At 45.1% G+C, this 25,503-nt stretch overlaps 1 pseudogene; it reads right to left on the bottom strand.

Moving 5' to 3' along the window:
- Positions 1-16,449, bottom strand: LOC124688657 (annotated as a pseudogene).
- Positions 16,450-25,503: the final 9,054 nt, after the last annotated feature.

The raw sequence follows: 25,503 nt of genomic DNA on the forward strand, positions 1-25,503 counted from the left end.
TTACTCGGTTTGGATGGGTCATGCTTGATGCATGGAGCTAGAACCACAGTATGCTGAAAACTGGTAACTTTCCGAGGTATCCCGTACCCTCTATTTGTGCATCATGGATGGCGTGTCAGCGTTTTCTTAGCAGCCAGCGGATGTGAGGAACTTGTCATAAGGATTCAAGACCGGTAGCTTGCAGAAATTGGAGTAGCACTGGTCATCGTTTGTGAGCGGAATTAGCCCATTTGTTGGAGAATCTGGCTCAGATGACTCAAGCTTCCCGGTAGATAGTTCACCAACCTGCAAGTATGATATCATTAATTAGGAAAGTTGATTTCATCGTACCATAAGAGAGGAAAATGTACTTGTCTTAATTCCATATAATGTAGCACCATCTAGAGCTGTTTAAAATGTAGGCAGCTCAAGTTGCTCGTGATCTTTGGGGGGTCAGTACTCACCTCTTGTTGGTGGGCACTCATGCAGACAGATAACTTTTTCTGCTTTCCGATTAAGAGAGCTTCACATTGGTTGGCTACATCCTTAAAAGTCAAGTCATGATTTGTTGATACCGACAATCTTCCAACATTCCGGGATGTTTCCACAACCTGCAGAAGCAATAACCTCTTTTTAGCATGTATTGCTGCATCTTAAAAAGACAATTATTACCACATACATATATTTTACTAAAGGCTATTCAGCTTCTATTATGGTCAGTAAACCAGAGTACCAAAACTAGCAGATAATACATACTGATTCGAGAAGCTGATTCACATCAAGAAGACTATTATCCGATGGATTTCGGGACTGAGGTTCTGCTAAACTGTCAGGTTCAACAAAGGTATCATCCTCGAAAACAAACCCCATTGGAATAACCTGCATAATAAGTCCCACCACAACATAAGAAAACCAAAATGACTAGTTTCTGGCTCTTGATATTTCTTCGATTGCTAAAAGAAGGTTGATCACCTCCAAGGATTTTTGGTGCATCTTCGCATTGTATGCATGGGATTTTGAAGGAGATGCAATGAAATGAGAACCAATAGGACAAACATCATCTGCAGCGAAATCCTCAAACAACTGGTTTCTTGCAGTATTCAATTCTGACTGCAGAAAATCACGGCATACTTGGAAGTTAACAGTTAGAGCAGCAGAAAATGTCAAAACACGACTAGGCAAGGGTATCCTTGTGACTTACCTCAGACAGATCCAAGCTATCAAGTATAATGGAAACTGCTATTTGTTTTGACTGATCATTCATGTTGATATGAGAGAGAGATTTCAGAGCAAGCTCGTCATCTTCTTTCGAACCATAGGCTGCACTGTCAACAGATTGCAATCTGAGGTCTTCAACTAAATGAAGAAATGGATCGGCCTGTTAAACATATCGGTTATAAAAAATCAACACAAACTGCATAGTAACACAATATATGAGTACCTATAAAATAAAAGGCACGAGCACAAGGAACATAACAAGAATAGGTGAAAATTTTGTCATCAATGATCCCACCAAACAGCTTATTTCTTGAGATTATACTGTACACAAAATGAATGGCCGTACACAAGAACTGATAATATAAACTCAAGTGCTGTTGGTCGGTCACACAGGTATCCAACTGAATATAAGGTACTTTTGCACTATGCACCATATTTTCCAGGGAGGCTGTAAACCTGTTTTCCCCCTACCTTTTCAATGAAATGAAACGCAAAGAGTCCTTTGCGTTTTCTCGAAAAAAAAAAACTAAAGAGTTCATTCATTAACCTCGATTAAGAAATTTCTCCATACTGTTGTTGGGACATGAGTACACAAATGTCTTCTAAAACAGAAGGAAATGTAGGAACACCATGTTTTTCTAATAAGAAAAGAAATAGGAAGCCAGTTCTCATCAACATTTGTTCTCTTTTGAATCCTACATATGTACTCTTTGTGCAATTGAAAAAAGTTGGATTTCTGGACTCTCTAGATTGAAAACATGTATTCACCACAGAAAACATAATGAAACAAGGGTGTGTAATTTAACTTACCGTACTTTCAGTCAACAAATCTTTAACAACTGGAATGAGTGTAGGAACATTAAAAGCTTTTGAAAAGAACACAATCATAGATGTTGCCAAAGTAAAAAGAGAGCGCCTGCGTGATGGTGGCAGAAAACCTGCAAAACATGTTACACGTTAAGAAGAAGCCCAGATGTTATGTCATTTTTATTGTGAATTAACATGTAAAGATTAACAAAGAACAAGCTGACCTATCATTAAATAAAATAACTGAATAGAAAAAAGCAAATCATTGTTATTTTTATGAATCACATTTCAGTGGAGCAAAAATAGTTATACGTGGGCGCGGGTTTCAGGGCCTTAATCAGGCCTGATGATCCTGCTGCCTAAGCGCCCGGACGCGGCGGCACTGGGGTGATTACAGGCCGATTAGTCTTATCCACATCTTCGCCAAGCTTGTGGCTAAGACCTTGGCCACACGGCTAGCCCCTAGGATGCAGTAGCTGGTGGATCGTAACCAATGTGCGTTCATCCGCAAACGGTGCATCCATGAAAACTTCATGTTGGTCAAGCAGACTGCTAAGTTCTTGCACAGGGAGAAGGAACCACGGGTGATGCTCAAGTTGGACATAGCTCGGGCGTTCGATTCTGTCTCGTGGGGATTCCTCATGGAGATCCTTCGCAAGATAGGTTTCGGTCCTAGGTACCGCGAGCTGGTTTCCATTCTGCTGTCCACGGCAAGTACCATGGTGTTGCTCAATGGCGAGCCAGGCCCCCCCCATCTGGCATAGGAGGGGTCTGAGACAGGTGACCCCTGTCGCCGTCGCTGTTCGTCCTGATGATGAACTCGCTTAATAGGTTGCTGGCCAAGGCCATCGAGTTGGGTGTCCTCAAATGGTTGGCTCGGCGAGACTTGGTGACATCGGTGTCGCTATACGCGGACGATGTGGTGACCTTCTACCACCCTGATGAGTCGGAAGTACGCGCAGTCCACGACATTCTGGATCTCTTTGGGTAGGCCTCGGGATTACAAAGCAACTTCGCCAAGTGTTTGGTCTCCCCCATTGGATGCTCGGAGGAGGAGGCTGCTGGCGCCGCTGGACTCATGGGATGCCAGCTGGCGCAATTCCCTGTGAAGTACCTTGGCATTCCGCTATCTACCAGGAGGCTGTCAGCCACCTCCTTCCAACCCCTGGTAGACCGGTTGGCTGACAAACTCCCTACCTGGCGTGCTTCCATGATGCCCAGGGCTGGGTGTTTGGCGCTAGGCCTGGAATTAAAACTCGAAACTCGCGAGCTAAACGAGTAACTCGTGACTCGACTCGCCTCGACTCGAACTCGGTGTATAACAAGCCAAGCTGAGTTTCATATTTTGTTGTTAAACGAGTTCAAGCTAAACGAGCCGAGTTCATCGAACTCGCGAGTAGCTCGTTTAGCTCAATAAAAATGAATTCGGCCCAAGCCCACCAAAATGCGCAAATATATTTGTGGTTTCTCAACTTGGCAATCTTATGCTGATGATATATTGATCATTGTGGTTTATATTTTTGTGGTACCATAATCCTAATGCTTGTTGTTCGTTATTTATGCCCAAATATTCGGGGAAAATGCATTGTACATATTACATGTTCTATTTAATAGTTTTAAACGAGCTACTCGTGAGTTACTCGCGAGCTTTGCGAGTCGAGCCGAGTTTCAAATCCGGACTCGATTGTTAAACGAGTCGAGTCAAGCTAACTCTATTGTTGATCGAGCTTTAGCGAGTCAAGCCGAGCTGGCTCGGCTCGACTCGAATTCCAGCCCTATTTGGCGCTGGTACGCGCGGTGCTCACGGCGATCCCTTTGCATCAGCTGATGGTGTTGGGGCTGGACAAGAAAACGCTGAAACGGGTGAACAAGATTTTGCGCGGCTTCCTGTGGGCCGGCAGGGCAGAGGCCAATGGAGGGCACTGCCATGTCAACTAGTCTAGGGTGTGTCGGCCGCTGCGGCTGGGGGGCCTAGGAATCCCCGACTTGGCACGCACTGCGACCAGTTTGAGGGTGCGCTGGATCTGGAGGATGCGTACCGACCCAACGCGACCGTGGCGTGGGCTCGATATGCAGCTCTCTAAGATGGAGCTCGACGTCTTCACGGCCTCCACTACGATGGAGGTAGGCGATGGAGAGTCCGCCCTCTTTTGGGAGGACAAATGGCTGGATGGCACATCCATCAAGGAGATGGCGCCGGAAGTGTATGCGCTGGTCCCTAAGCGCCGCCGGATGGCGCGCACGGTTCAGGAGGGGCTGATCGATCGAACCTGGATCCGCGACATAGCAGGTACCCCAAGCGCGCTCGCACTTTGGCGGTACGTGCAGCTATGGGTAGGCTTCACGATGTGCAACTTTTGGCGGAACATGATAGGATGGTCTGGCGCTGGAGGACGGATGGCCAATAAAGTGCTCGATCCTTCTATGACGCCCTCTTCCAGGGGGCCATCACGTCAGGGTCTTGGAGGCTGAATTGGAAATCTTGGGCGCCGCCAAGGGTGAAGTTCTTCATATGGCTGGCCTGCATGGATAGATGCTGGACGGGTGAGAGGCTGGCGAGGCGGGGCTTACCGCATGCGCCTACATGCCCGCTGTGCGATCCGGCTGTGGAGACCATGGCACACCTGCTCACTGGGTGCTCTTTCTCCAGTCAGGACGGTGTGGTTTGAGGTCCTCTCGTGGATCCGATCCACCTCAGGTCCTCCCACGGTGGAGGGTGACTTCGCGGAGTGGTGGTCGCAGGCTGTGCGGACCGCCCACCGCCAACTGCGCAAAGGAACTTCGTCGATTATCATGCTTACGGCGTGTGGTGGATTTGGAAACACCGGAATGCGGCGGTCTTCGACAACGCGCGGCCTTCGGTGGCGTCCCTATTCAACGACATTAGGTCTGATGCGTGGCAATGGGCGGACGCGGGAGCCCGGGGTGTCCATCAGCTCCTCTCCTAGACTAGTTTTTCTTGGGTTGAGTCGTATGGCGGGGTGTGTCCTCTAGGGGACTTGTACATATAACCTTCTTTTCTATCAATGCATCGAAACGCAATGCTTTTGCGTTTTCGCGAAAAAAATAGTTATACGTCAAAAACTCTGAAAAACATTTTCACGGAAGTAAATACCTGCGTGTAATGAAATACTTCTTAATGAAAAAGCGAGCTGAAAGCTGCCAACCATAACTTCTAGACGTGAGTTCTGCAGTAGATAAATTAGGTCAAACCACAGAGACTCATGGAATCAAATGTCAAATAAATCTTGCAGCTCTGGAGCCTTAGAATTTAAGGTTACAAGAAATACGACAAAAAAAGATTCACATAAGCAAGAAAATAGTCAACTATCTTAACAGTTCAATAGCTGAATATGGCTGTGATCTATAATCTGGCATTCAGTCGTATAAGAGAAAAATGGGAGATAAGTTACTTTGATAAACTCCAGTCTTTCAGATCAGATCCTATAAATCATGCTATAATCAGCGATCTGACACAGCGAACAAGATATGATAGTTTATTGTCACTGTACCTGCTGAATTTATCATACTCCCTCCGTCTCAAAAAACAGCTGCTCAAGTTTTTCTAGATATGGATGTATCTACACACTAAAAACATGCCTACATACAACCGTATCTAGACAAACTTGAGCAGCTTTTTTTTTTGGGACGGATGGAGTAGTTTATTGTCACTGGCAGCTTACGTATTAGATCGATTGCTCATACAGTCCTGGGTTCAAATCAGCCTCCTTGCATAATAAAATGCAAGTGAAAGGCTGCCTAGAAATACCTTTCCCCATACCCCACAATGTGTAGGAGCTTGCAGCACTGGGTACGCCCCTTTATTATGTGAATACTAAATGGAATCCATATTTAGACGGTTAAACCATTTTGGATATACTTCACTCAATAGTTTTGAAAAACATTGGCTACCAAATACCAACGCCCTTTTAATATTTAGAATGACAATTCGGAAATCATATGCATAGATTTTTATTAGAATTTGTTTCTAGAATGTTATAATTTTTTAGGTTTTACACCTATAATATAGTAAAATAATTGGTTAGACTTGGATCTTGGAAACTATGTCAATGTATAAAATGGTTTTCAAGAGCTTGAAATGCCTATAACGTTACTTATTTCAGAACTGTACAATGCACCTCTCACTGTCTCACCTTGGCTTCAGAAAATAGTAGCATCAAGCTGTAAGTATGTGAAATTGCTTCATAGTTTCGAGGAGCATTTTCAGGTGACAATGCCTGAGTCCATAGCGAGGAAAGCAGAAGATTTGCCTGACGTGCACTCAGCATGAGAATGACTGGTTCCTGCATCTAAATGAATAAAACTTCATGTTCTGTCAAGAATTAGTCACATTTACTAAATGATCTTGTTAGCCAGAAGATAGCTGAGTATAATACATACTGTTTCCTGAGTAGGTCCATCGGAGTTACTTAATTCTGTTGAAAACGGTGAAGAGGTATCTTTTGTACTAGTCATCCTTTGGAGAGTCTGAGACTTAAACATTTTTGGCTCATTCTCAGTGCCCTGATCCGAGTCCTCACTGATGGGCATTAGATTTGTGCTATCCCGGCGTGGACTTTGCGAAACGAAAACACATCTCTTTTTAGCTTCCCAAATATAGCCGCAGAAGATGAGAAAACTGATGATTGCCTGGATAATGTCCTGTGAAGATTATTTTTGCTCGTCTGTGGAGTTCCTGAGAATGAGCATGGAGAGACAGAAGAGGGAACAAGAACAACAGAGAAAATCCGATGCGCCCCTAAATGGGTCTCGCAATCTGGATAGACCATCGCCATATTCAGTTGATGAAACAATGCTTCGGGAAATGCCTACAGTGTGTAGTATATCTTGTTAAACATTCTGTATAGAATAGGACAGAAAGACAAAATATTGTCAATCAAACATACTTTGCTCTTATATGTCAAGTTTGGCAATGAAGCAATTATCTGGGCGGTACGATATGCTGCAGAAATGGTTGACCGTGCAACAGGTGTGGTACTTGAAATATTTTCCAGTACTACAGCTAATGTGTCAAGGATAGGTCCAGCATCACCAACCTGAATAGCATAAAAGAAAATTCAAGGAGCATGGACGTGGGTGGGCATGGTTGCAAATGATCTGTACCTTGCATATAGCTAAAGAAAAGAAAATGGTGTTTCTGAAAAATATTTAGAAAAAACTTACCTTCTTAGACAATTGAACAAGACATTCATCTACAGCTTTCCGATATCTGTTATTCCATTTGTTATCATCTCCAGCACCAGCATCACTGTCCAGGGATTGCATACTTTTACCCAAATGTCTCACCATATCACTTATCGCAGACATTATTGCAGTAGAAGATTGTGCTTTGGAATGCTCAGCAAGGCGTGATGTAACTTCAATGATGTCTACAATCATATCTGGAAGTTTCGATACATTCTTGTGCTCAAGATGCTTGACTAACATGGACAACAATATATGCGCATTCTGTCCTGCCAGCCAATAATTTAAACTTATAAAAAATAGAAAATTTATCAACACTAGCAATAATATAAGATAACAAGATAAGCACGATTGCGTAGATATCTTGAAGGAAGTGTAAAGTGCAATATTAGTAAAAATATGTCACTTAAATCTTTAGAACTGAGGAGACGATGAAATACCAGATTTCTCCATCACAATCTGCATATCCAGAAGGACACACAGTGCAAGTCCCTTGGAAGGTGACCACACATTGTTATTATCAAAATAACGAAATATTGTCTCCAGAACTCGACGGATAGTTGTCGCTTCCCTGGATATTCTAGCAAGGTTGTGAAGACAAATCCCTGACCAGAAATTCTGACTTCCTGTTTCTTCTCTGTGCAGGAAAAATGATTTAAAGAGATACGATATTAGGGAAACTTATTAAGACAACAACTTCTAAAAACTCCAACATTAAATTCTTTACATTGTCAAATTCAATGCACCGTGTGCAGCTCTAATATCTTTCCATGAAGAAACCCTCGCCAAAATGGTAACACCGGGAGGGTCATGACCATCAGCTTTGAGTACTTCATTCACCCAGCGACTTCTTTTTTCCTCAACAGTGTCATCATTACTCTCAGAATTTGCATATGGGCTCTCATAGTTTTCCAGAACTGCAGAGACAACCTGTGCAACAAAATTATTATTGTTGAGACCATAACTAGTGTGGCAGAATAGCAGTCATCCTGATACATCATTATGCTCCTCTGGTTATATGGTCTCCACAGAGTTAGGAACTAGCTGGTTTTCTGTTACATTTGTTTGTACTAAAACTAACACAATGGAAAATGGAAAATATCATCAACATTAAATCCTTGGGTTGGACTTTTTTTTCGCGAAAACGCAAAAGCCTTGCGTTTCAATGCATTGATAGATAAGAAGGTTTTATGTACAAGTTTTTAATTGGTTGATTTGTTTTTTAATAACACTACCATAACGAAAAATGTTATATACCATATACTTACATTGTCCAGTTCGGCAGAGATATGGGAGTGTTCACCCATAAACCAAACCTGAAAACAACATAAACCAACATCAGACATGAGGATTATGGATACACAGCAGAAACACAATTGTTCAGGGCCGAAAATAGAAGAAACATTTCTTGGATTTTGCCCAAATATGAGGGCATGGTATGTTTTGTATTGACCGACCCATCCCTTGGCAGGACGGTGCAAGGACCAATTTGTTGTTGAGGGGATCAAATGAAGCATCTCTATTGGCATGATGTCCGAAGGACTGGAGATTTTGAGGACATCCATGTGGACATTTTCTAAGTCTAACCATACTAAATATTCTTTTTATAAGACTAACAGTTCAATACATATAACTAGTAGCAAAACCCTGAAGTTTGTTCACTGTCATCTGCTTAGCAGCTGTCCATCTGAAAAAAAAAATTTGCCACCATCGATCTATGTTGCAGGTTGATACGCCACCGTGCATGCTTCTTATTTCCCCGCCTCTTTCAGCTTGTCACTTTGTTTATCCTCTTCTCTTTTTGCTGCAGCCGTATTGAGATTGAGATATCTGGAGATCTCACAGGTCCAGTTGTGCATAGAAACGAAGTCTTTTCCGGCAACAAGCTTGCCGACTCCTCGCAGCGTCTTACTCCTCAAGTCAACAGCAGTCACCGCTGCCTCGGACAAGAGGTAAACAACATCATCGTCCATACTCATCGTGGGGCAAGACCCGACAAGGGCTGACAGAAATGCTGCTTCCTCGGTTGGCTGGACAAGTATTTCATCAGAGGTGACGGTGAGGCCAGGGATCCAGTCCTTCCACGAACCGATGGGGATTGGCATGCTCCATGTGGTGGCCTTCCAGCCATCGCGTACTTCACGGCGTGGCTTTCGGTAGAACCATTCCAGGTAGGAAGCAGGTGGCGGGTCAGGAGGATCGTCTCTTGGCAGGCCAATTTCCATCTCGATGTATTTGATGCAGTCTCTGCTTAGGCTGACGGTGATGTCCCTGAAGCCATATGAGCAGTGCTTGTGGTACAACAGCCAGTTACCCCTCGACGGCGGTGGCAGCGGCACGTCACGGAGCACGGGATTTTCATCGAGCACGTTGCAGACGAGGATGCCGCGCCAGAGGTCGACCCAGCCCACGGTGCCACCAGAGCCTCCGAGCGTGATCGCCTTGGTCGTCGCGTGGTACCGCTCCGTCTTCTCCACCGGGCACACCTTGTCCCTCAGCGGCTCCTCCACCGACAACGTTCTGGAGCTCCACTGCCCCTCGACGGAGCGGTACAGCCAGAGGTTGAACTCCAGCGGCTCCTCGAGCGAGCCGTCCTCATTGAGCGGCGCCTCGTAGAGCGTGCTTCGCAGAGCGGCGATGGCGTACTCGTCGTCGCTGCAGCGCAGGAGGGCCATCTCGCAGTTGAGGAAGGTTCTTTGTGGGTAGGGAAGGAGGTGCAGCGACGGGTGCTGAGGGTGCGCCCTGTAGAGGAAGTAGTCGCAGTGGACAATGCCCGGCCGTACGTGTCGGGTGAAGGGGAGGCGGAGAAGGACGAGGTCGGCCTCCGTGGCCATGACCCTGGGCTCCCCCGCGAATTCGTCGGGCGCCGGGCCTGGACGGTGGACGCAGAAGTGGGAGACGTCGGGCGGTCGGGCGATGGAGAAGGTCACCTCGATGCGCTGCCCAGTGCTCGTGATGCTGCTGGCGAAGGTGGCGTTGGGGCATCTGGAGCTGTAGGCCGAGAGGTCAAGGAGGACCCAGCTTGGGGCGTCTTGGCCCTCCAACACGGGAAGGGGAGGTGGGTTCGGCCTCGGCGGCGCCATGGCACAACCTGATCGATAGACGATCCAATCCCAATCGGAGATGAAAAGGGAGGACGAATGAAATTTTCTGACCTAGTTTTGTACCTGCATCCTTTATTATCTTTTTTTGACGGTACTGCTGCATCCATTATCTTTTTTGACGGTACTGAATCCATTAATATCTAGGTGCGTGATTCTTTTACAAAAGTAATAGAACTCAGAGATACAATATTCCTTTTCAAGCCCGCGCTCCCTATAGGCCCGTGAGTTCTTTTTTTTTTGAGAAATTATCGCGTGTCCATTATAACAAAACAAGTACAGAATGTTTGGAAATTATAAGAGTAAAGTCTGTTTTAAACCCTGAGTTTGTAGACACGGTCGAAATCAGACCCTGAACTTTAAATCCCTGAAATTAGCACCCCAAACTCCCACTTCCCGGTGATTACTTGTTCAGATGCTCGTTTTCCCCCGGGATTTGTTGATGTGGCAGATCAAAGCTGAGATTGTTGACCGAGGAATCTGAACAGAGCCTGCCCTTCCTTCCCCATCTTCGTTGAGCGATCACAACACCCAGCCACCACTATGACGGCCGCGGTGGTTGGTGGCCACCAGGAGACTCTGTACTCGTTGGTTGTCTTTCAGTTCAACGGAGCAGCGGCACCAAGGGCAGCAGCAACCTCCGCGCGGGCGTCGCTCGACCACGTCCACACACTCTAGGAAATCAGACAATGTCTGCAGGATGGCTACGGCGTGTGCCGCCTCCTCGTCCAGGTCAACACCCGGTAGCTCGCAGCCGTGGTCACCGTGTCGGCTTCGCTGTTCAGCGCCGCCAGCACCGGAAGCAATGTCTCCCGGTCACCCAGTGGCACTTGTGCCTGCTGAGAGACTTAGGGTGCCGCGCCGTGGTCGCCGCAGCTGTCTTCTGGCCGAGTGGTTACACGTCGCGGCCGTAGGGCTCGGAAAGCGGCCGCGCTCCGGCAGGGCGGCATAGGATGGCGGCATCGGTAAGGGCTTGCGTCTGTACTCACACGCGCTGTGCGGTCCCCGATTTGATTCAGCCGGTGTAGCTTGCCGAGACACAATTCGCAGAGAAACACGTTTACGCTGCAAACTAATTGAAAGTCAAGAAGCTAGCTAGCTGATTGATGTTCAGTATCTAATCGATTGATCCGTCGCTAGTTGTCTACGTATTAGCCAAAACTCACATCAAGCAAAGACAGATTCAGTATGTGTGCGCCCTGGACGGGAAGCTCTACCGACGCTGCTCAAGACGTGGGCGTTTCTGCTGTTGCCAGAGACGAGAGATCAAGTGGGCCTCGGATGTCAGCGAGACAGATGAGAGGACGGAACTATCCCCTGTTTGGCAACAACCAGAATGTCAATTTAGACCGGGAATACTAAGTTTAGGGTGCTGATTTCCGGGATTAGTAGTTTGAGGTTTGGTTTCAACAGCCTCTATAAATTCAAGGTTTGTTTCAGACTTTACTCAAATTATAAGCACGCAGTAAAACGCCTGAAAACGAGGGAGGAAACGTTTGCCCAACGCATCAAACCGAATTCCTGCTGCAGTCCGCCGCCGCGGAGACGGACACCGGAGGAAAGCTCAGAAAGCCATCGTCACCCGAACCGAGAGAGCAACATCGCCATCTTCAGGCTTTGCGAGTCGAAGAAGCTCGGAGAGAGCCATTGCCCATGTGGCAAGTCGACCGGGGGTACCCCGTGCATCATCTTGGCTCTAGGTTAGGGCCCTCCCTCTGACGTTGGCGGAGAAGAAGCACCAAACCCGGTTTCCTCGAACTACCAACCCTGTGTTGGGCCACCCAACCTCCATAGAACGGCGCCGTCGCCAAGAAGCTGCGCGGGCACCAACATCAAACATAAAATCCACCATATCAAAGGGACGGTGGAATGCGTTGTCCACAGATCCCTCGAAGCCACCGCCATGAACGCCGTCGAGAAGGAGCCTTATTCCACACGATGATGCCACCTCCTTCAAAACGCCTGTGCTAGACACACTAAGCCTAACAATATCTACACGACCGAGACGGAAAACCATGGTTCCCCCTCCTCCTCCCGTCATCGGAGCAGCGAGTGGAGGAGGGAACCCCGGCGGAGAGCGGTGGCAAACTTTCTCCTCCCTGTCTCATATATATGAGAGAGAGAGGTTCCCTCGGGAGGAGCGGTTTGGAAAAATAGGCATGTGAGTCGGGTTCAGCCATGCCCTGGTTACGAAAATTCCCTCTACTATTATAGTCTCGGCGCACCAAGGCTGGATCTGGATTGGCCATGGGCCGGATCGAGGCCCTAGTGGACAATGGCATGACAGGGTGGCTAGGTGCACGGCGGGGTCATACCATATCCATATGTGAGATGGAAGTGCGGCATCGATTTCTCCTTTGGTCAGCTAGTTCTCGACGATCAGGCCAGCAAAGTGGTGGATGACGACTATGGCAGTTTACATCGTGGCTGTATTCTCTCCAGATGGAAAACTATGATTTAGCTTCCTGGCCGTTGGCACGTTGTTTCCTTGTTTGCCTTGTTGAAGGTATTGGTTCCACTATTTGTTTCGGGGAGGATAGCTATTAGTTCGATGTTGGTTGGATCAGCCAACATCGGGGTTCGAGGGGTGATTCTTTCTTAAAGGCATTTTCTTGGAGCGTTGCACACTTTGTAAGATCATATGCCTCTCAACTAGTGGACTAGTTCACGATCACGAGATTTGTGGTAGGATTATGCAGATGCTATCACGAGGCATGTCCACATGTATGACATTAGATTTTTTTGGTAAGCCGATTTGTTCAATATCAGTGTTGGGACTAACTTGGAATTATTTTCAATAATTTATAATAGATTTGTACATCAACTACCCTTCTTTAAAAAAAGGAAATCCATAAAAGCATCATGGAGGGAAAGCTACCAATGAGCCAATCAGGTGTAGAAGGAGTACCATGGATGAAAGGGCTTGGAGCCCAGCTGCATGAAGAATGGATATCTTCTCCTTCTCACCCAACTCTTGGGCCAGTTGACATAGTTTGGGAATTTGGCTCTCTAGATTGAACATGTAACTGCTGTCAATCTGCAACAAGAAGAGCATGACACATAACTCAAATTTTACAGAAAACAAGAGTTTCTGTTGGGCGATAACAAAACTCAAAACTATTGAAATTCACAAACTGATGCCTACCCGAATGTCCAAATACCTGGTAGTTTACAAAGTCAAAAAGTGTTTGACAGGCTAGTATCCGTAAGTCATCATGTCTATTTTGCTCCAGTGTGGTCTCTACGATGGTTAGTAAGCTATTGGCAAAAAGGGGCCTGCAAAACAGTGACTTCGCTCATGACAGCAATTATCCATACAAACAGAGCATATAAAGATTCGCAGCAGGTACAGTTTTTATTGTTGCCAGAGATCAGAATCTACCCCTAATAGATATATCCCCCAAAAAAGAATCAAACTACATATACAGTTGGATAATGTAAGTGACAATATTTTAGTACTCATAGGAAACTACATATACAGTTGGAGTATATAGGATGACATAGCAGGGAGTCAGAAATATGTAGCGATCATACAATGAAACTGTCAGAAATATGCTACAACATTCCAATATTTAGCAACTAGAACCTTCAGTGACATATTCAAGAGGGAAAACGCAACTAGCAAAAAATAACTTACAGTTGCTCCTGACAAGAACATATCACCTTTCGGTAAATCGCCATTACAACTTTCACTGAGCCATAACGCTCAGCTCTCAATTCTTTGAAGAACTTTTGCTCCAAATAAACCGTGATCTGTGGAAGTGCATACACACCATTATTTAGGTTTTCCTACTTGTGAAACTCGACGAACAGGCACTAGCCGCCATCATGCTTTATTTAGAAGAAAAAAAACAAGAAGTGTAGGGTGTTTTCCCTAGACAATTATATAAAGTCTGAATGAGAAATCTACCTTGGGAACACGGAGTGGATTCTTCGAAACGTATTCGCACAGTTTGCCTATCTTTCGATCATTAGGCGGCTCATCCTGAAAAAAGAAGAAGAATGTATGTAGAACTCATCAGTTTCCTGAATGGTCATAGAGGACGCACTAATGCAGTGCACACATGCATGTACTGATATAAAATTGTATTCCAGCAGTGAGCAATTGGAAGCATGGGTATTGGAAATGCACGTCACCTGGGACTTGGGGAAGATCTCGGCGAGCAACTTCTTGTACCGCTTCACGGGGTGCCGGGACCTGGTCCGCAGGTCGGGGCAGAGGAAACAGAGGCTCTCGCACACCTCCATCGTCGTCAGCAGGAAGGAGCCTCAAACTCCACCATTACGCGCCGTACGCGATACAGGCCGCTGCTCTCAAGCAAGCCGAACAACGGACATCAGAGAAATCCTGTCGCGCCCGATTCCGAATTTGCACCTGCAAGAATTGAACAGACGATTCCTCAAAAAAAAAAAAAGAGAGAGAATTGAACAGACGATCAAATCTAGAATCACCGCATATGTACGTGCGACAATTCACCGCGGAGAGCAATAGCGGAATCTCCGGGGATGATGCCGTACGCACCTGGGTCGATCGATCGGCGAGACGGCGCGGCGGTGCTGGTCCGCGCGTCGCGGCGATCGTCGATGGCGATCGGTGGGGTGAATCGGGACGGGGATGGGGATGGGGGAGAGAGAAGGAATGGAATGGAATGGAAGGGGGCAGGCTGGATCCTCCTCCTCTTCCGCTCCCCCTTCCTCCTTGGTCTCCGCGTCGTCTGCTGGCGCGCGGCTAAATTGCTCTTCTCCCCGCTCGCCCTTTTCTATATCTGGACGGCGCTTTCCGGGCGAACCGTTTTCCTTTTGTTTTCTTTTCTACACGCGCTCAGCGGAGCGCTGGGCCGCACCTGCCACACGCAACGGAACAGGGACGGTTTTGCCTGACCGCGCTCAGTTCATCCAAATATGCGCAAATCGATTTTCAGAAGCCATCTTTTTTAAACAAATGCGAGCGAAAACATCTGAATTTTGTGTTACCAAAACGAGCACATCTGAACTTGTTTCCCCAAATTTTGGAGGATCTCATTCCTTAGGAATATATTTTACTAGAACAATACCCCGCGCGTTGCAGCAGATATCTCTTTAAGAAATCTAATAAAACACATAAAATTTGGTTTATAGAATATGCAATATTTAGTTGGCCATGGGAGTTGAGACAATAAATTTAATAGCCATGAAATGGATAGGTATTTGAAAATTTAAAGATCATAGTATTTCAGAGGTGTACGTGATTGATTTAGATAAGGTAAAAAACCAAATGATATTATTGTCTTGCATGAAAAATGCATGCACATTGCCGCATGTTTTTAACAATGGCATATGTGGTTACATATAAGAGCACGTAATTAATATTGAGTTTAATTCGCAAAGAGTTCTTTTTGTTGTCAAACTATTTCGGTGTTCAAGTTATACATGACTTAACTATATAATGATATAACATGAGGGTGCGATATTATCAATCGAGCGGAAAACAAAAGATGACATTGCTAGTTTAATGGTTAAAAATAGATAATATGAATATCTTGCATGTAGAGATAGATAATAAATAAGAACTATTAGTGGGATGAGGTGGACAAATGATTGGCTAAGGCTGGCCATAGTGGGTAGTATCATACAGTAGTACTATGTATATGATTCTTTTGTATGATATTAGATCCATAAGAGCATCTACAGTGGCGTCCCCCAAACCGTCCCCCAAACCGCGCCGGATCGAGCGTTTGGGGGACGTGTTTCGTTCGTGCCGCGTTTGGGGGACGTCGCTCCCCAGCCGCGTCCCCCAAACGCCGCCCCCAAACATTTAAAATAATTTTTTAGGCATTTTTATTTCAATTTCCACAAACTAATACATAATTTGGAACGTGGTTTACACGAAAACACAGTTTGGAACATGGTTTTCCACAAACTAATACATAGTTTGAACCATGGTGGACACAAATATAAAATATTGCAAAGAAACTAAACCTAACTAGGCCGTGCATCGAAGGTTTCGTGTGTTCGCTGCTAAGAAAGAACACTCGAGGGCACACCCGATCACCTAAACCGGAAAATCCAGCGGGAGGATGGTGCCCTTGTTGGTTCTACCGATGAGGCGAACAGGCAGAAACCTCCTTGCACGTATTCGCTGCGAAGAAACAACACTCATTCAGTCGTCCTCCTCGTCGGTGCTGTCGTCGTCCCTGTCGACGTGGTAGTCCCGGAGGCAGCGCCTCTCGTCGAAGACCTTGACCTTCATGTCCCTGTTGCCGAAGTAGGAGAACACGAGGATGAAGCCGGCTTGGAGGTTGTGGTGGCGAGCGAACTTCTCCCAGCCGATGTTGAGGTACATCTTGCCGCGCGCGTCGTAGATCGCCTTGACGATCCACCGGCAGTAGCCGCACGAATGCTCCCGCAGATGCATCGTGCGCGGGCGTACGCCGCCGACGTACTCGGCGAAGGAGTCCGGCAGCCTCTGGATGCCGCGCGGGTCGCCCTTGAGGACGTGGACGAACTCGAACAGGACGTCCGGCTCCACGTCCATCTCCGACGATGATGAAGGCGGCGGCGTGGAAGGCGACGGCGAGCGTTCAGCTATGCCGCGGCCACGACCACGACCACGACCACGGCCGCGGCCGCGAGGTCCGCCTCTACCAGACATAGCGTCGAGTCTTGTTGAGAGATGGTGGCGGCTAGGGTTTGGGAGAGAGGCGCTAGGGTTTGTGTGTGAGAGGGACGATGAGAGGCGCCCTTTTTATAGGCCGGAGGGAGGCGGAGGAGCGGTGGCGCTCATTAACGCCGGCACGCGCAGCTAGGCGCGATGGGACGCGTCCGCTGCGCCCTCTCGCGGGAACCGCACCGCGCTGCGCGCCAATAACTTCCGTCGCGAGGTAGGCGACGGTTAGGTTTAAATTAATTGTGCCGCCGACGGGTCGGCCCCGCCACTCCCCGCCTCGCTTTCGTTGTGTCCGGCGTCCCCGGTGCGTCCCCGTGGGACGGGGACGGGCTCGGGGCGCCGGACACCGAATGGGGGCGCGCCGGACAAAAAAGGGCTTTGGGGGACGCGGCTGGAACGCTTTTTTTGTCCGGCGCGCCCCAAATCCCTTTGGGGGACGGTTTGGGGGACGCGACTGGAGATGCTCTAATGCATAGTATCATAGACTAGTATCATAGTTTTGCTATATTAATTGATTTGTAGAATCCCAATACAAATTTGTGTACAAGATTTGTTTGATACTAACTTTTTTCGTGATGTGCGCTATGATATAGTATCTACTATGATACTCTAATCCCCTCTCTCATCAATAATTACTTGCCACATCAGCACTTTTGGTGGAGTTAGGATGCATGATACTAGTTAAGATACTAGCACTATGACTAGCCTAAGGGAATAGGTGATGTGGATAGCTTGCATGTTGAGATAGACAAATATTAATTGCACTTAGTGGGATTTTGTTTTATAAGAAGTATAGATTGGTGTGCCTAATTCTCGGTTGACTACGAACTTAACCTTGGCTCGAAAATCCTAGCCTGGGCTTGCATGTCGGACCAGTTTTGGGTCTGAATTTGGAACCCAAACGTCGGGCCGGGTTGGGCCCTAGATTGCAAAAATGGAAATTAGGTTGGGATCTGGCTAGGCATGCCAGGCCGGACTCAATCCTAGTTTCTTAGCCTGTCGGTCCAACTAGGCCGGGTTGGGCCTAGGTATAGAAAGTAGGGCTTTTCTATGCTCTCCTTCATTACCTACGTGGTACCATGAATATCACCCTTATACTACGAAGGTGGTAGTTTTCATTGTGTCAAAAAAAAGGTGGTAGTTTTCATTTAGTTGGATACTCACCATTACCACGAATCACCAAGCAAATAAAACGGTCCGGAGATATTTTTCCAACATCACTTGCAGTTAAAAAAATTAAGTTGCAACCTAATTTGCAACTAAAAAAATCCTAGTTACAACCCAACGTGCAAACTCAAGTACACGAATCACGATGTAAATCTGATGTAGTAGTCGACTAAGAACTAAGTTAGTTCTCGGCTAGCTAAGAACTAGCAAAACTGATATTTATATATAACTTTTCAATTCATAGGATCTTAAGCCATAGGAACTTTTTCCAAAACTATGCTAGATCGGATGGGATGGGATGGGATTCGGTCTTGCGCTCCCATATTTTTTCCAACCGTTTGGTTTCATGGGAAGCGGCGTGAAGCTCGCAGTATCTGTTGCCACCATGGGACACTCTTTATTGTTTCCATGGTGAAGTCAAATGCAGGGAATGGCATGGAAGCCGAGGACTAGTGCTCGTGGTTCGAGGCTTTGCATCGAAGGTGAACTTACTTAGTGCTTCGGGCTTTATAGCAGCGGTATGCAATTGGGAGTGTCAAGAAGTTCAATGTCCTACCTTTAAGGGTTAAAATCCAAGGTCTGATCTTAACTAGTTATGTCTAGCAATGGCTTCCTTGAAGACATTGTTTTAAAAGCGGAGATTTTCTTCAGGGTGAAAAATCTAATATCTATGATCAGACGATGACGATGTTTGTGCAATGTTTCCTTTTTTAGGATGTTGCTTTTGGATAAGTTGAACTTCATGTATTGTTATGTTGGTGTTTCTGTTGTTGCGGTAAGGATTAAAAAAACTGTAGGGAGATGTACGAGCGCAAAACAACGTTAAAAGGATACCCAACTGGATACAAAGCATTGAGGGAAGAATGGATTATACTGGTAACTGAAAATTAATCAAGAGCAAAATTCTAGCTAGAGGGCAACTTTGCTGGAGTAAGGAGAAGGAAAGAGCCAGGACGACGGTACACGGTGACGGTACAGAGTATATATGTAGGCGCTGTAGGAGGCGAAATTGCAATTAACCTCCACGTGCCGGCTCGTTCGCCACCCCATTCGAGCTGGATGGAGCTCGTTTGAGAGGTAACAGGCCCATCTAGCCTCGTCTGAGGTCGTCTACATAAGTGGTCGATCTGGAATCGAGCAACTGCTCGCGTCGGAGGTTGGCTGCAGGGAGCTCGTGGCATCAGTGATGAGGTCCTGGCGGGCACGGGGATCTCGTAATTAGTTTGAGCCGAGCAGCGAGTATTTGCGTGTAGGAGATCGTGGAACGAGCGGCGGGAAGTAAAATTCGGCGGCGGGAAGGCTCGATTCGGCGGCGTGACGGGCGAATCAGTCGGTAATTAGGCTTGACACAAAGCTTTGGCCTTTGGATGGCCTCAGGCTATGAGGACGATGGAGAAGAGAGCAGAAAATACAGAGAAAGAAGTACCAGTTCGTGGTAGCCACTTAGCGATTGTAGTTTTTGTAATATTTCTGAAATCCGGCTTTTCCATAAACGAGGAGCTAGCAATTAGTTGCTCCGCATTTTTGCACTACGGGCCGCTCCGTTCTTCGGTTACAAATCCTCGAAGCTGAGGCATTCGGCACCGCTCTGCATGCTCCGGTAGTGGAGTTGGGAGCCGGTCAGCTGGAGTGTTGCCGCACAGCCACGGCCGGCTCTAGGATTTTGAGGTCCCAGGGCAAACTCTATAAATTGGCTCAATTTAGGCTGCGTGCATGCTCGATGCGTCTAATTTTTTTTCTACCTTTTTCTATATGCACTGTGACAGAAATAATGGATCCCCATTTTGGTTGGGCCCCGGGGTGTCGCACTTCTTGCCCTGGACCAGAGCTGGCTCGCACTTCTACATTAATTTTTTTTCGAGAATTACTTCTAGATTAGCTGAGTCAGCTTGCCGGACGAGGACGACCCACGAAGTTGCCGCACCTAAAAGCCCTGCTGAATCGGCCTGTCAGTTTGTTGGCCCATCACAATACCATATTTGGCCTGCTCATAGAATTCACCCATAGTCAATTTAGGAAGGTTTTTTGCTGACCTGGTCGGGGCGGATGGGACCAGCGCACACCCACGCGAGGCATATTGGGCCGGCCTAGTTTGTTTTTTCTTTTTATTTTTATTTTTCCTTTTCATTTTTTCTTTATTTTGAATAAGAGCAAATTTGCAATTTGAATAGTTCTAAATCTGATTTTTTTGAATTTGCAGAATTTTCAAATTTTTTAATCTAAATGATCTTCGAATTTTCAGATTTTTTGAATTAGAACAATTTTCGAGTTTGCACAATTTTCAAATTTGAACATTTTGTAAAATCTGAAAATGTTCAAATTTGAATATTTTTTGAATTCAAACATTTTTCTAACTTGGAACATTTTTTCAACATTCTTTTTTTTTTAAATATGAACAATTTAAAATCTGCAATCCTTCATGGTATATATTATGGTCCAATCTTGGGGTTGTATGTCAACCAGCCCAAGCCATTCTTTTAAGGATCTCCAAATACGAGGAGAGAGACGGCAATTGAAGATTTGTTGTGCGATCGATTCTTGGACTTGATTGCAAAGGTTCCGAAGAGTACAATTTAGTCAGCCCCGCTTATGTAATGATTGTTGTCTAAACACACTATAAACGGAGTAAATAGACTGAGGGAAGACGCCTCACAATAGGAGCGATCAGGTCATATATATAGTCACGGTTACAATGCCTTGGAAGCCAAGTGAACAATCTCCTCGTATCAATTTAGAACCGAACAGAATTGGTAAGATATGGTAGATAGAATATATCTACAACTACACAAGGTAATTACTTTAACACAAAGTTTTGCATGATCAACCATGTGAAAATTTTGCACTTGAGACACGTGGAAGGCTTCCCAACTATTGAAGGCATTATAGAATATGTGACAACCAAGAATTACAGAAAGGAACTCGGTATGGCATGGGAATGAGGGCCGATCGATCATAGTTCAGTTCGTTGGGTCGTGGAGTCAACATTCGACCTTGCTCAGTTGGGAAAGAAGGAGGCGTCGATGCCAACAAAGAAAATCCCCCAAATGGCAGAGACCGAAGATGGGAATTCTGAAAATCAATGTTGATGCTGGTTTTGATGCTGACGCACGTCAAGGTACCTCAGCCTTGGTAATCAGAGATCATGATGGTGTCTTTGTGCTCGGACAAGCTTTGTGGTACTGCGCTGTGGCGAGCGCAGTAATCATGGAGGCGCTTGCAATTCGTGACGGAGTTCAATTTGCTCTAAATCGTCATTACCACATGGTGGAGATAGAAAGTGATGCTAAAGAAGTGCTACATCAGATGGAAGATCCTAGAAGCGGCAGATCCGAGATCGCTTGCATATGCCAGGAGATAAAGGAGCTGAGTGGATTCTTGACTAGCGTTAAATTTTCGTATATTGGAAGGCAAGCTAATGAGACAGCTCACGCTTGTGCTAAGAGAGCTAGTACTGATAGAAGAAGGTGTCTTTGGGTGAATTATAAACCCCCCTTCTTAGAACAGATCCTTATCAAGGATTATAATCCCTAAAATTATATAAAGCTCCTGATTCGGAAAAAAAAGGCTGGGTAGCATCCATCCTTGCCAAACTTCCATGCTATTATTACCCGGGATGTCTCAATCTCAGTAAACATTGTCAAGCATCTCTTAATGCTTGGAGAATTACTAGGAAGCAGTGGCGCGGCGACACGCCGCGCCTGTAGGTGGGTGCTTCATGTATTTTTTAGTAGAAATCATAAAGACCATTGTGTGTTAGAATGTAGGTTACTTTTTGGGACATGTAGCCATATCGAGACACAATTTGATATGCACTATAACAATTAGCTGGAACTGTGATGCATATTCAAATGTGGACACCAAGCTGAAACATGTAATTTCCTTAGGAAGATGATAAAACATCATTCAATAGAGTCTGATACTTACACCACAACGCCAATCTAATTAACAATAATTTTATACTTGTGGACTTTTTTTTTTGCGATACACAGCACAGATGCAGACGCTCACACATACGTACATAGACTCACCCCTATGAACGCACATACGCACTACCCCTATGAGCACCTTCGAGAGACTGAGTCCAAGAAATTGATCCGACTGATCTTGAAATTGACGAAGTCACCACAGGCAACTCGCTGTCGACGGGCACGTTGCCTCCCACTGAAGAATATTCCGCCTTTTTAATGAAACATTAAAGTGTTAAATCTAGGATTTGAACTCTGGTGAGCTGGGGGTGCCACTGCCCTCCTAACCATCCAACCACAGGTTGGTTCTCACTTATGGACTAACTCTTACATATCTAAAAAAAATCGATACAGACTGATCTTATGGGATGAGATGTATTAGGGCTAAGTTTTTCGTTGCTTGAATTTCGGGATGCTAATTGTTTTCCATGCTTAAATTTTGGGGTGGTATTATTTTTTCCATTGCTTAAATTTCGGGGTTCTAATTTTTTCCTTGCATAAATTTTCGGGAGCTAACATTTTTTCCTTGCTTATTAAATTCCTAGGCTCGTTAATATTTTTTTCGTTGCTTAAATTTCGAAGTAGGTACGAATCTTGGTTTCAGTCTGAGGTGCCACTGCGGTTTAGGTAGGCAAAGAGCCGGTGAGGCAAGCTCCTTTGGAATGGAATCCCTTTGGAATGAGATCGGATGGGTATCGTACGGAATTCATAATGTGTATTGCAGGGGTCTGGAATCTCGGGAAAAAAGAACAGGAATTGGTTGTGCGCCTCAGCGTAACACAATACTCGCACGTAATGACACAATCGAACAGGGTTACGGAAAAGACAAAAGCCACCTCGCGAGTACTCCGTACAACACAGCACACGCGTATCCCACTCGCTCCGTGTCTCTCTCTCGTTCATCCCCTTTTCTCTTCTCTATCGAGCCTTGCAGTAAAGCATGCCCAATTTGATGCCGTCCTCCCCAAATCGATGCAGTTGGCTGCTCATCGGCGCTCTCCTCGGCCCGCTCTGCCGGCATCCTGCAGCTGTGTTTCCTCCTTGCCGCCCGTTGCGACGTTGCGTCAAACCTAACATGAGCACGGCTCTGATTCCGTCAGCGATTGGCTTACATGGAGTGAGGAAGAGAAGATTTGCTGGTACGTATCCCGTCCTGCACCTCTGCCTTCTCCATTATGTACTTGATCTAGTTTTGTTGTTGGTCAAATGTATTGATCTGGAATTATTTTTACTTGCAATTTCTGGATGTTAAGCTGTAGGTACCACTTGTTTGTAGCGATCAACTTATTGTATGATTTGGTTGCTTCTAAGTACTCTGCTTAAAAAATTAAATAAGCTACTTGATTTCTGAAATTTGTTTCTTATAAGTTATAACTATCTGAAAACATAACATGGCATGTCAAGCCTCTGGAACTTTAATATAAATGAACTGGCAGCACTACGAAGTTTTTAGTTGGAAGGTGGATACGGTTTTTTTTTCTCAAAATAAAAGTTGAATATGTTCCAAAATGTTGCATGGTAATTATCATATTTTGCTCATAAACTAAGATCCAAGATGTTGCATTCTGAATTATATGCATGCAGATGTAGAGTTCCAGTTCTGTAAATATGTACATACTCGGTCATTCATGTTAATTACATACTGTCTCTATGCTAGATCAACTTACTTTTCCTAGCTGTTTTTAAAATTTGTGGATGTTACTAACATCAACTTAGAAATGTTTGAAACTATATTATTTTGCGAAGCATAGTCAACCATATCCATTTCTGTAATTTACTTTCCAAACAACTAAGTTTTCTTAGTGTATTCCAAATTATTAGGTTAGAAGAAAAACTGGATTATATTACCTACGAAGAAACCTATGAAGGTCGGTGTGTAAACATATTTGATAGTTTATTTTTAGAGAAAAGGGGCTGCCCCTGATTCCATCGACATACAACAAAAATAGTTCTTATACATCATCCGGTAAACATTTCAAAGAGAACAACTCAAAAGCTAATCTAGAGGAGGGGAACACTCCAACATATCCAAAGCTTGCATAGGTCATATCTACGCAATCCGCAACTATCCGCCCCCTTTTTTCCAGCAGCAGCGCATTCCTGTGAGCATCCTTGCAAAGCACTGGCCTTCCTCTGATGGTTGCCAGCAACTTGTTTGAGATCATGTCCATTCTTATCCAGCTTCTTTCCCTTAAAGCAAAATTCTTTTCTCAACGACCAAATATGCCAAACCAAAACAAAACTGACAGTGTCAGGTACGAAATTTTATCATAATAAATTTGTTAGTTTTGTGATCGTACTCTAGTTCTATAAGCATACTCTATAAATTGTTGATATATCTTAACTATTTTCTTTTATGGATTCAAGGTAATTGTGTCAAATACCTTGAGGTGTGCATTTTTTTGTCCAACCAGGCAAATATGGTTCTGTGTTTCCTTTTTAAGGTTGTTTAAGGGAAAGTAGCAAAAATATTTATAGCCTCTATATTGATTAGCAAGTTAGTCTAAAAATGTAACCAGCATGTATGCTAACTATTTTTTTTGTAGGCATAGCTTCTTTTGTAGCAAGAAAGAATGAACACTTATCGCAGTTGATCAATACCATGGCATAGAAATCTATTGCGTCGAATCTGATAATACAATATTTCTTTTCTTAGCTTTTGTGTGGAATGTATTTTTAGCCAAGTACTCATGAGTTTTTGTCTGGATTTTGTATGCAAAACATGGAAGCTCCATTGTGGCAAGAAATATAACATAGATATTCATGCCTAATCAAAATTATGTGCTTCTCTGCCAAGCTCTTTTTATGAACATTTGCAATTTTGACAGCAGAGGTTGTTAACTCATGTAGAAAAAACGGAAGAGAATCAGTACCATCACAGGGACTCGGCGGGCCATGTTGCCAAAGACTACGCGCCTCCAAGTATACGCCCCCTAAAGAAGGTAACTGGAAAAGCTGAACCTTCACTCCCTAAGCTGGGATTTGTTTCACCTTATAAGCATAGACCGTAAGCATATCTTCGGTAGCCTGACAAATAAATAAAAATTAGAAAAGCAAAGGAAGAGCTGATTCCATTGAGACCATAGCCATTGCAGAGTAAGCTGATTGAAACGATTAGAAGCAGTGCAACGGCCTGATGCGCGTGTGGGCATGCCGTAGTTTATGATCAATCTCATATATATATGTATTCACTAAACTACATACATGACCATGGTGCGTATCTGAGAAATTTTGGAAATATTCAGAAGAAATGGGAGCACAGTGTAGTACAAAGGGTTATTTAGTGCATGATCCAGGCCCAAGGTAAATTAGAACTTGGAAGGTGTTACTTTGCTAATTAAGCATACATTTGTTAAGGTGGATGTCACTGTACCCTAAATTATTATCAATTGGGAGACAATAAGAAACACACTTA

Source organism: Lolium rigidum, chromosome 2 (assembly GCF_022539505.1).
Source record: "Lolium rigidum isolate FL_2022 chromosome 2, APGP_CSIRO_Lrig_0.1, whole genome shotgun sequence".
NCBI classification, from domain to species: Eukaryota; Viridiplantae; Streptophyta; class Magnoliopsida; order Poales; family Poaceae; genus Lolium; species Lolium rigidum.